This window comes from Monodelphis domestica, chromosome 5 (assembly GCF_027887165.1).
Source record: "Monodelphis domestica isolate mMonDom1 chromosome 5, mMonDom1.pri, whole genome shotgun sequence".
NCBI classification, from domain to species: domain Eukaryota; kingdom Metazoa; phylum Chordata; class Mammalia; order Didelphimorphia; family Didelphidae; genus Monodelphis; species Monodelphis domestica.
In genome coordinates, this window is record NC_077231.1 from 160,392,631 (window position 1) to 160,405,100 (window position 12,470).

The following is a 12,470-nucleotide window of genomic DNA, read 5'->3' on the forward strand; positions in this document are numbered from 1 at the left end:
TCCTCATGTTGAGGTGACCCCAAACCAAAAAATTATTTTGGTGGCTACTTCAAAACTGTAATTTTGCTACAGTTATGATTCAGAATGTAAATACCTGATATGTGTTCTGTATTCTCATTGCTACAAATTGAGAGGCGGAGAACTGCTGATCTAAATACATGATTACTTTTAAAGGAGGGGACCCGTTATGGAGAGTTCTAGATCAGTAAAAATTTCACATAGAAGATAGTCCTTGAGTTTAAAGGAAAAGAGGGACCATAGAAACTGAGATAATGAGAGGCTATATTCCAGGCAAGGAAGCTACCCAGCACAACGTTAAGAGTACAGAAGACAGAGTGTCATGTCTGAGGCACAGATCGAAGACCAATTTAACTATTATACAGTGCAAGAGGGTGAGGAATGTCCAATGAAGCTGAAAAACAGGGAAGTTTAGTCTGTGAAGGGCTTTAAAGCGGAACAGGGATATTCATGGTATCCTCGAGTCAACAGGAAGCCACTAGTATTGATTAATCAAGATTGTCACAAAGTCTGAGCAGTGCTTCAGGAAAAATGCTTTGGCAACAGTATGTACGTTGAGCCAGATATTGACCTAGAGTTGGTAGATACTGGAGTCAAAGGAAGTAATTAGGACACTTAAATAAAATAATTTATATAATAATAATTTATATATTATTTATAATTATATTATATATATCATATATATTATATATTACTATATATTATATTATATATTATAATAATAATTTATATAACACATAAATAAAATAATTTATATAATGTGTATAGATATATGTACATATGTATATAAAATTAATTCCTATTGTTGGCAGGGGGAGGTGCTTGCAGATAGGAGGATTGGAAAGACCTCATGTAGGAGGGAATATTTCAGTTGAGTTTTGAAAGAAGTAAGACATTCTTAGATACAGAAGCCATGGGTGAATATATTTCAGGAATGGTACACCATCTGTATAAAGCAGTGGTTCTCAACCTGTGGGTCGCAACCCCAGTGGGGCTTGAACGACCAAAACACAGGGGTCTCCTAAAGTCATCGGAAAATACATACTTCCAATGGCTTTAGCCCCTGAGAAATCGTGCTACTTTACAGCAAGATCTCGGAAAGAACAGGGACCCTGCTGCCCGCATATTATACTAATATTAGTTACCTATCAGCAGCCCTCCCCCAATGAGCGGGGTTGGATTTATCCTGTTGCCTGGAGACTGGACTCAAACAGAGACCCAGAGAGAGCACCCGGGCGCTAGCTCCAGCGGGGTTAAGAACGAGTACTGAAGCAGATAACTCCTAGAGCGGATAATGGAGCCAAGTAACCCCAACAAAGTGAAGCCTCAGCTTGAGCTGGAGGGAGACAACAGGAAGAAGAAGGCAGAGTCTGCAGACCCCCTGCCCAGGCAGGACTTACCTCCCGCCCCAGCTCTCAGGCTGCCTCCTGCTGGATTAATATTTCTCAACATATAATTAAATATTGTTTTTGTCATTAATCACTATGTTTAAATTATGTTTCATCTGTAGCAATGAGAATACATAATGCATGTCAGGTATTTACATTCTGAATCATAACTGTAGCAAAATTAGTTTTGAAGTAGCCACCAAAATAATTTTTTGGTTTGGGGTCACCACAACATGAACTGTATTACGGGGTCATGGCATTAGAAAGGTTGAGAACCACCAGTATAAAGGCACAGAAAGAAGAGATATACTGTATTAGCAAGGAGCAATAAATGAGTCAATTTAGCTGGAATGTAAAGTGCATTAAGAGGTATAAGTATTGAAAAATATATGCTTCTCAGAAAACTAAGTAATGGTACTAAATTATTTAAGACTGTCTTGATCCTAAGAGATTAGGAATAATCATGTGGAGGATGCTTAGTTGAAGAAAAGGAAACAGAATTATGAATTTTAGATCATGTAAAAACATTAATTTCATTGTTCTTACTCTAATAACAAGGCATTTATCCAACAACCATTTGTTGATATACTACTGGTGGAACTAACCACATGACCTCAATGAAAATGAAGCCAGAAGGCATAAGGAAATTATAAATAAAAGAAGTCTGGCTAACAAATTCTCCTTTGAAAAGAAAAAAAAATATTTGTAGTACAATGGAAAGGTCACTCTATTTGAAGTCAAAGAACCTGAGTTTGAATTCTGCCTCTACCCTTTTCTACCTATGTGACTCTGGAAAAGTCATTGAATCTCCCCAGGTTTCAATTTCCCAGAGGCAGAATGGTAGGATATAAAGGAAAATGGTTATACAATCAGAAGATCTAGGGTCCAATCCTGCTTTGGATGCATCCTGTAAGTGTGATTTTATCTCTTAATTTCCCCAGACTTTATTTTACTCAATTACAAAATGGAGCAGTTGGAGAAGAAGGCCACCAGGGTTACTTGCAGATCTATATCTATGATCTTTAGGTTCATCATGTGCTCCAAGAAAAATCACTGATGAAACTCGCCTTACAGTCTTCCTCAAATGCATTGGTCAGTGAATTATTGAAATGTCTATTACAAACATGTGAGGACTTCCCCCAGTGGAATGGGTGGAGATGAAGAAATTGTTCCAAAGGCAGGCACTCTACTATGGAATACTTGGAGCTTAATCAGACATTGAACAAGGTTATCCACTATATCCACTATATCCATTGCCATGGATCCTGATGTTTGTCTTGCCACTAAATTTTCATGACCCTGGAAGAGAAAGTGAAGTTGATGACTTTGTACAACTCTGCCTTATTTAAATTCAGTTTACCATGTGATGTTGTTTATCTTCATAAAGGAAGAATAAACAACAACCATGTCCCTGATGAGTACAGGCAACAACATCAACAAAACAAACAAAAGTAATAACAAAGTGGAAAGCTTGATTCACATTATACATCAGGTGCCTTATTTTATATTTACCACAACCATGTGCCCACCCCACCCCATCTAGATGTGAGTCACAAATAATAAACCTAGGAAGCCAGTGTGTGACTTCACAAGTAAATAAGTAAGAGAAAAGGAAGCCTAATCCTTCTCATTACCAGCAAGTCAACTCAGAGGGAATCTAGTCCAAATGCCCTTACTTAGTCCAGGGCAGAATACCTCCTTTAATGACAAAAGAGGGGGATGCAGTGGCCAATCCCTTGTGGATGCATCAGTGGTGCAATAAGGTTGGACTAAAAAACAAATGTATATATACATTCTTTTATATTCCTAATTACTATATACATCAGTAAGGTCTCATCCCCCACACTAGGATCTTTGTAAAGTGAGGGTTTAGTTCCCTCATCTTATGACAGTCTTTGCTAGCATTTATATTTAGAATCTTAAGGGGAAATCTATAAGAAGCCATGCAAATATGAATAGGTGAAAAATTCAGTTGATTATCTATATATTAATAGGTAGAGAAAAGACCATACTTAGTTGGATATTCTATCTTGTCAGTGGTTATTGAAGAAACAAAGAAAATCTGTGCCTTGGAGTACCTCCAGAAGTACCTTTTTGAAAGAGAGTAAGGGAAAGAAATATATTTCTAATTTCTCAAAGTTGGGTTACAAGAAGTAATATTTATTCAAACATGAAAATGAATAGTGGAAGCCTGGGATCTCATGAACCTCAGTACCATTTAGATTTGGGTTAGAGACTGGGGGGTAGGAATAGTTATGGAAGAAACCTTGGAGTATATAAGAAATAGGGAGAGCAGGAGTATTGTTTGAGACTAAGACAGCAAAGTACAAGTCAGGCTTTAAGGACAGGGTTATTGAGAAAGAAAGTTTCAAGGTAAACAAACTAGCATGATCTCTTCTCTTCTGAAACCAAAAAGCAAAATAAAAGAAATCAAAAGAGAGAAAATAAAGACCAAATGGATGATTTAAGACTAGGAAGTTTTTTACATAAGTATAACTAATTAAAAGAGAATCACAAGAAAAAATATGCCTCGGGGGAAAATCTTTACATTAGAAACCTCTAGTGAAAGTCTGGTAATCATTACCATAAAGAATTGACACATATGTTTAAGGTTGATATCCATTTTCCTTTAGTGAGATGGTCGGATAAACTCTTGTTTGGAACAAAGTGTATCATGCAAAATAAGTACAGAAAATTTGTTTGGGATGAAATTGAGAAGGGACTTCAATAGTCAACTAGGGACTCTGCATTTTATCATAATGACAATAGAGAGCAATTAAAGCATTACAAGCAGGATATGAAAATAATTAGACCTGTGCTTTAGGAAGATGATTTTGGCAACTATGCAGAATATATATTGGAGGCTAATGAAAATAGAAGTAAAAAGATGTATTAAAAGGCTATTAAAATTGTCCAGGCCAGAGGTAATGAGATTTAAAGTAGGGTTTGTGACCTTGTGAATGGAGGATAACTGGGAAATATAGACAACTAACAAGAAGGTGCAGAGACTCAAAGAATTCTTCTCTGGACTCTCAGTTAATGAAGAATTCTTAAAACTGGCTTTTAGGTGGGGACTTCCGGTGAAGATGGTGGCTTAGAAAAAGTTAAAGTTCAGATCTCCAGAAACCCTTCCCTACCGAACTCAAACTATATGCTCCTAGGGCACCAAAATTCAAAACGATCAACAGCATAGACCCTGGGAATCCTCCTCCTGGACCTGGATCAAAAGGTACGCCCCCCCAACCCAAAGCCAGAACCCGAGATCACTAGGACCTAAGGGGTAGACAGAAGGAAGATCCCAGGACACATCTCCCCCAAACCAGAGCGCTGAGTCCAAGTCAGCAGAGGGAACCTCAGAGCTTCAGGGCCAGCTATTCTGAAGGCAGCTTCCTGAAAACAACCTGACCCAGTCGCGGGGGCACCCAACACAGACAGCAGGGAAATAGAGAGAGATGGGGGGAGCCTTTAACCCCCTGGCTGGATCCCTCCATCCGAGTCTCATGGAAGGTCCCTGCCTCAAGGCATACTCAGTTCAACCCAGCTAAAGCTAATCTTATCAGGAGCCCTCCGAGCTCCGGGAAGCCGCGGCCCTATCCCCCTCATAGTGCTGGCTCTTCTGGCCAGCTAAGGCACAGAAACAAACACCCCGTGGAAAGGGCCAAGCCAGGCTCAGAGTGTGGAAGTAAGGCAACGGAGAAGCATTGGGAGGGAACCGAGGAGGGCAGTAACACGGAAACACCAGCAATTCCTGGCTTCTCCGGGAAGACAGAACAACAACTGCATAGAACAAACAATCTGCCTAGGGCTAAAACCTCTGAACACCAGACAGAGATAAGAAAAGCTAGTCCTCCCCACTCAGATACAGATGGCAAACTCCACAGAAGCACAAAAGCATCAAAATTCCAAGAAAAACAAGAAGAAGGGGGCAACTTTGGACACATTTTATGGAGCAAAAATACAAAATACAGAGGAGATAGAAGAGGAAATAGAAGCAAATGCTCCGAAACCTTCCAAAGGAAATGGAAACTCTCCACAAACCCATGAAGAATTTGATTCAGAAAGGATCAAAAAGATGGAAGCCCTCTATGAGGAAAAGTGGGAAATAATGCAAAAGAAATTCACGCATCTACAAAACCAGTATGACCAAACTGAAAAGCAAACCAACAAGAATCACATGATTATTTCAATAGACGCAGAAAAAGCATTTGATAAAATACAACACCCATTCCTATTAAAAACACTAGAAAGCATAGGAATAGAAGGGTTGTTCCTAAAAATAATAAACAGTATATATCTAAAACCATCAACCAATATCATCTGCAATGGGGATAAACTAGATGCATTCCCAATAAGATCAGGAGTGAAACAAGGAGGCCCATTATCACCTCTACTATTTGACATTGTACTAGAAAAAATAGCAGTAGCAATTAGAGAAGAAAAAGAAATTGAAGGCATCAAAATAGGCAAGGAGGAGACCAAGTTATCACTTTTTGCAGATGACATGATGGTCTACTTAAAGAATGCTAGAGATTCAACCAAAAAGCTAATTGAAATTATCAACAACTTTAGCAAAGTTGCAGGATACAAAATAAACCCACATAAGTCATCAGCATTTCTATATATCTCCAACACAGCTCAGCAGCAAAAACTAGAAAGAGAAATCCTATTCAAAATCACCTTAGAAAAAATAAAATACTTAGAAATCTATCTCCCGAAACAAACACAGGAACTATATGAACACAACTACAAAGCACTCTCCACACAACTAAAACTAGACTTGAACAACTGGAAAAACATTAACTGCTCATGGGTAGGATGAGCCAATATAATAAAAATGACCATCCTGCCCAAACTTATTTATCTATTTAGTGTCATACCCATTGAACTCCCAAAAAATTTCTTTACTGATTTAGAAAAAAACATAACAAAGTTCATTGGAATAACAAAGGATCAAGGATATCCAGGGAAATAATGAAAAAAAAAACACAAATGATGGGGGCCTTGCAGTCCCAGACCTTAAACTATATTACAAAGCAGCAGTTATTACAATAATTTGGTACTGGCTAAGAGACAGAAAGGAGGATCAGTGGAATAGACTGGGGGAAAGTGACCTCAGCAAGACAGTATATGATAAACCCAAAGATCCCAGCTTTTGGGACAAAAATCCACTATTCGATAAAAACTGCTGGGGGAAAATTGGAAGACAGTGTGGGAGAGATTAGGAATAGATCAACACGTCACACCATACACCAAGATAAATTCAAATTGGGTGAATGACTTAAACATAAAGAAGGAAACCATAAGTAAATTGGGTAAACAGAATAGTATACATGTCAGACCTTTGGGAGGGGAAAGACTTTAAAACCAAAAAAGACAATAAAAGAATCACAAAATGCAAAATAAATAATCTGGAATACATCAAATTAAAAAGCTTTTGTACAAACAAAACCAATGTAACTAAAATCAGAAGGGAAACAACAAATTGGGAAAAAATCTTCATAGAAACCTCTGACAAAGGTTTAATTACTCAAATTTACAAAGAGCTAAATCAATTGTACAAAAAATCAAGCCATTCTCCAATTAATAAATGAGCAAGGGACATGGATAGGCAGTTCTCAGATAAAGAAATCAAAACTATTAATAAGCACATGAAGAAGTGTTCTAAATCTCTTATAATCAGAGAGATGCAAATCAAAACAACTCTGAGGTATCACCTCACACCTAGCAGATTGGATAACATGATAGCAAAGGAAAGTAATGAATGCTAGAGGGGATGTGGCAAAGTTGGGACATTAATTCATTGCTGATGGAGTTGTGAACTGATCCAACCATTCTGGAGGGCAATTTGGAACTATGCCCAAAGGGCGATAAAAGAATATCTACCCTTTGATCCAGCCATAGCACTGCTGGGTTTATACCCCAAAGAGATAATAAGGAAAAAGACTTGTACAAGAATATTCATAGCTGCGCTCTTTGTAGTGGCCAAATATTGGAAAATGAGGGGATGCCCATCAATTGGGGAATGGCTGAGCAAATTGTGGTATATGTTGGTGATGGAATACTATTGTGCTCAAAGGAATAATAAAGTGGAGGAATTCCATGGAGACTGGAACAACCTCCAGGAAGTGATGCAGAGTGAGAAGAGCAGAAGCAGGAGAACATTGTACACAGAGACTAATACACTGTGGTATAATCGAAGGTAATGGACTTCATTAGTGGCGGTGTAATGTCCCTGAACAATCTGCAGGGATCTAGGAGAAAAAAAACACCATTCATAAGCAGAGGATAAACTATGGGAATAGAAAAACCGAGGAAAAGCAATTGCCTGACTACAGCGGTTGAGGGGACATGACAGAGGAGAAACTCTAAACGAACACTCTAATGCAAATATTAACAACATGGCAATGGGTTCGATTCAAGAACACATGTGATACCCAGTGGAATCACGCATCGGCTATGGGGGTTGGGGGGAGGAAAAGAAAATGATCTTTGTCTTTAATGAATAATGCTCGGAAATGATCAAATAAAATATTATAAAATTAAAAAAAACTGGCTTTTAGAACATGGGCAAGTTATACATCTCTTAACCTCAGTTTTCTCTCTATAAAATGGGTCTAAAATTGTCTATAGTCCCTACTTCACCAAAGATATGTGAAGATAGATAAGGTAGTCTGTATAAAGTACTTTATCTATCTCTGTTCTCCTTCACTTGACATCTTCAAGTAAAGTAGTATGACAACTATTTACTGAGATACTGAAAATAAGATTATTGGTCATTTGATGAGTTCTAAAGTCTCTAAAGCTCTAAAATGTTTATTTTTCTTTCATTTTAAATTTCACCTTACATATGACTCAAATGAGTATTTTCTCCAACTTTCCTCCTAATTCTGAGGTTATGGAGAACAAATCTAAATACTCTTCTTGAAAAGTAATTGGAGAGAGTGGTCATGTGCTTCCTACCCTGGTCTTGTCTTCAACTAGTGAAACATTCTCTACTCCTTCAAGTAACCTTCAAAGGGTTCTAACCATCCTTGTCAAAATGTCCTGCCCAAAATGTGCTTTCCAGAAATTATGATGAATAGCAATTAATTAATCAAAAAGCCTTCTCAGACTCCTACTTTATATCAGGCATGCTGCTAGTTACCAACATATGGGGGGAAATGGTAATTTCTACTGTCATAGAGTTTTCATTCTATCAGGAAAGACATTATATACATAAATAAATACACATGACATCATTAGCCGGAGGCCACAGGGATGGCAATATTCACCAATCTCTACCTTTTTCTTGACATTGATGTTTGATCTGGGGTCTTTGCTCTGACTTTGCCACTTTTTTTTCAGTTGGAAATCTGGCAATCAATGTTTTTCATATCACCCCTAAAACAGATACCTGATGTACAATTCTCTCTCTCTTTCCTTCCCTCCTTCCCTCTCCCCCCGCCCCTCTCTCCCTCTCTCTCCCTTTCTCCCTATAGAGAGAAAGGAGGAGACAGGGAGACAGACAGGGAGACAGACAGGGAGACAGACAGGGAGACAGACAGGGAGACAGACAGGGAGACAGACAGGGAGACAGACAGGGAGACAGGGAGACAGGGAGACAGGGAGACAGGGAGACAGGGAGACAGGGAGACAGGGAGACAGGGAGACAGGGAGACAGGGAGACAGGGAGACAGGGAGACAGGGAGACAGGGAGACAGGGAGACAGGGAGACAGGGAGACAGAGAGACAGAGAGACAGAGAGACAGAGAGACAGAGAGACAGAGAGACAGAGAGACAGAGAGACAGAGAGACAGAGAGACAGAGAGACAGACTCTGGTTTAAAAGGCCTCTGCAGTTGGGAACAAAGAATAAAATGGTACCCTACAGTACAAAAATGGTTCAGCTGTAGAACATGCAATTTAATTCTAAAACAAAAAGAGAAAGCCTAAATGATTTTTTATGAAAACAAAATGATTGCAACCAGTTGAGAAGTTAATATCCAGGCTTACTTGGGATATTTTGGACAGGGTTACTTTTTAGTTCCAACATGTAATCAATAACTATTAATTATAAGTGCCTGCTATGAGCCAGTCACTATTCTAAGACATGAGAATACAAAGAGAGGCAAAAGACACAAAGGAATTTACAAACTAATGGGGAGATGACATGCAAACAAATATATACAAGGCAAGCTATATGTAGAATATAGGAAATAATTGAGAGAAATCACTAGAATTAAGAGGGGTTAGAGAAAATGTCAACTAAGAAAGAGAAAGGATTTTAATTAGGACTTAAAGGAAGCCAAGGGAGGTCAGGAAGCAGAGCAGAGGAGGGAGAGCATTCCAGACTTGGGGGACAGTCAGAAAAAAGGGCAGTTTGAAGGGGTTACATAATAAAAGAAGGAGCATAATACATAACAAGACTGAAAAGGGAGGTTGGGGCCAGATTGTAAAGGGTTTTAAAAGCTAAGCAGGGGAATTTAAATTTTATTCTAGAACCAGTAGGGTGCTATTGTAATTTATTGAGCAGGAGAATTACATAGTCATATCTGTGCTTAATTAAGATCACTTTGGCAGCTGTGTGGATGAAAGTCTGGAATAGTTATTGATGCTTCTTATTTTTCAATCACAGCCCTTTCCAGGAACAATTTTCTTCACTAAATGAGTCCTTACTTGTAAGAAAGAAAATTAGTTAAGCAAATTCAACCAATAGTAGTTATCACTTTGCAGCATCCTGAAGATGGAGTCCTCCTTCCTCTCTACTAAAAGGAAATGATTACTCATAGCTTCTCTGGGATCAAGATTGGTCATTATAATTACTCAGCATTCACCATCATGCCAGATCTTTTCACTTGTCTTCTTAGAATCACTTTGAATATTTTCTTTTTATTTTATAAAAGTTATTGCATATTTCCCTAACAACCTCATGTTCACTCTTCTTGGGGAGCAATAATATTCCATTACATTATTTGTGTTTACTTGTGTTTAATTTGTTATATTTTTTGTATGAGTATATCTCAGACTATGATTTCCAAGTAAGTGACTTTTCCCATGTCATAACCACAATGTGACAGAAACTGGACCTAAGGTAGGACTTCTATCCACTACTAAATATGACTTATCACATTCAAACTCAAGTTATTTAGTCATTACCCAATTCACTTTGTTTTGTTTCATTTTAGTGCATTTTAATAGACTGTTTAAAAATTTTAAAAAAGCATACCTTTCTGTATTCCAAACAGGAAGATAGAGTCCTAAAATCAGATTAGGAATCTATCAAGTCAATCAATCGCATTTGGTGGTAGTTTTTCCAAACTGTCATTCTACGTTAAATTAACCATAAACTACCCCAAAAGGGAATACTTGAAAGATTTCACTGTGTTTCAGCAATGTAAGTGCCACATAATGTAAAGACAGTTTGAAAGAGTGTGGTGGAAAAGAAAAGAGTATAATTGAGAAAGGAAGTTAAGGAGGAAATGAAAATAATTTAGATAAACACCAAAGATGGAGGGAAAATAAGATCAGTACTTTTTCCAATGTTAACCAGGTACTTTAGGGAATAATTTGCCTACTTAAGCTATGTTTCATATTATGTGAGATGCTTCTCTCGGGTCTTCACTCAACACTGCCAAAAGTTTAGACAGTTAGCAAAAACTTTTAAGAGCCACTCATCTAAAATGTATTTTCCTGACAATATAAAGGGATGAAAAGATTTCATTGGTCTTTACTCTGAAGCAGCTTCTCTGAATAATTAAATTTTCTACAAATACAAACCTATAATTTAAGAGATATTTATGTCGGTAAATTAAATTCAAGAAAATGTATCAAGTACTCACTCCATAAAAGATCCACTTGGATGCTGTCTTGCTGTGATTCTGCCTGGTGAGATGGAAATAATTCCTTTAATAAAAACACCCAACAACCCCAGGTAAAGAAAATCCACAAGGCTGTAAAAAACAGTCCAAGAAAGTAAAAGGTAGATAAAAACTGCTCTGGCAAGGAAATTAAAAACAGTCAGAAGGAGGCTCCCTGAGGTCTCAAGAGCTCCTCTGCCAAACTCTTAAAACTGTTTTTATATCATTCTTGCCCAAATGGGCCACAGCTGGGTCTCAGATCATCTGTGGGCAAAACTAACTCAAACTAATCCAGATTTTCTCTGTAGTATTTTAGCTTCCAGTGACCTTGGTTGAAGTAGTGTAGTGTGAGAGTCAACTCAAATTCCTTTAGTTTTGCTAGTGTCCTGGACCACAGGATCCTTCACAGAATATGGAAATAATCTATCAATCAATTAACAAGCCTTTGCTAAAGCTTTAGAGACACTGGCCTAAGCATTGGAGAAACATTTTTTTAAATGACTGTTCCTGCTCTCAAGGCTGACCTGTGTATGTGTAATTTCAGAGAGGTTCATCTAAAGAAGGTTGATTTCAAAATGATCAGTTTTTATCTACTTTAACTCACAAAGACCACCAACTAAAGCATAGAAGTCTTGTGATCTTCATCAGTCTAGGAGAGGAAATGGCTGATCACTTTTCCACACATGGAGTCCAGGTCCTGAAGAAAGGAAGCAAGCATTTATTGACCACTCGCTACCTGGGCCAGACACCATGGTTAGTGCTTTACAAATTTCTCATTTGATCTTTTACAGAGGTTAAATGACTTTCCCAGGGCCACATAGCTACAAAGTGTGTGAGGTAAGATTTTAACTCAGTTTTTCTTGACTCCTTTCCCAGCACTCTACCCACTGTGACACCCAGCTATGTCTTGGATATTCACACAAATGAGATCATGGGCCCTTGCAGGCCAACTCAGAAGTTAAAAAGGACACAATTAATCTGAGGTGACAATATAGGAGGACTGGGATAGTATCAGACTGGATCTTCCATGGAGGGCTTTCTATAGAGCAAGTGCTTGATACAGCTTATTGATCCTCAGACACTCTCTGGGTTAAGCCAGGCATCCGGACAGACCATGTAGTAGAAAGCATGCTGGCTTTGGAGTCAGGAAAGATCTGAGCTTAACCTCGGCTCTACTACCTGCTGCCAATGTCATCTTGGGCATAGAGGTAGCATGTCAATGGAGGGAT

At 38.2% G+C, this 12,470-nt stretch overlaps 1 long non-coding RNA gene across 2 annotated transcripts in view; it reads right to left on the bottom strand.

Moving 5' to 3' along the window:
* Positions 1-831: 831 nt before the first annotated feature.
* The window catches only part of LOC103101227 (uncharacterized), a 41,579-nt gene continuing 29,940 nt past the window's right edge, over positions 832-12,470 (bottom strand). For both annotated transcript variants that reach the window (XR_472869.2, XR_008912230.1), the window contains 3 exons: positions 11,846-11,938; positions 11,224-11,266; positions 832-2,705 (listed from right to left, as the gene is read on the bottom strand). This is a non-coding gene — a long non-coding RNA (uncharacterized LOC103101227). The remainder of the gene's footprint in view (positions 2,706-11,223; positions 11,267-11,845; positions 11,939-12,470) is intronic.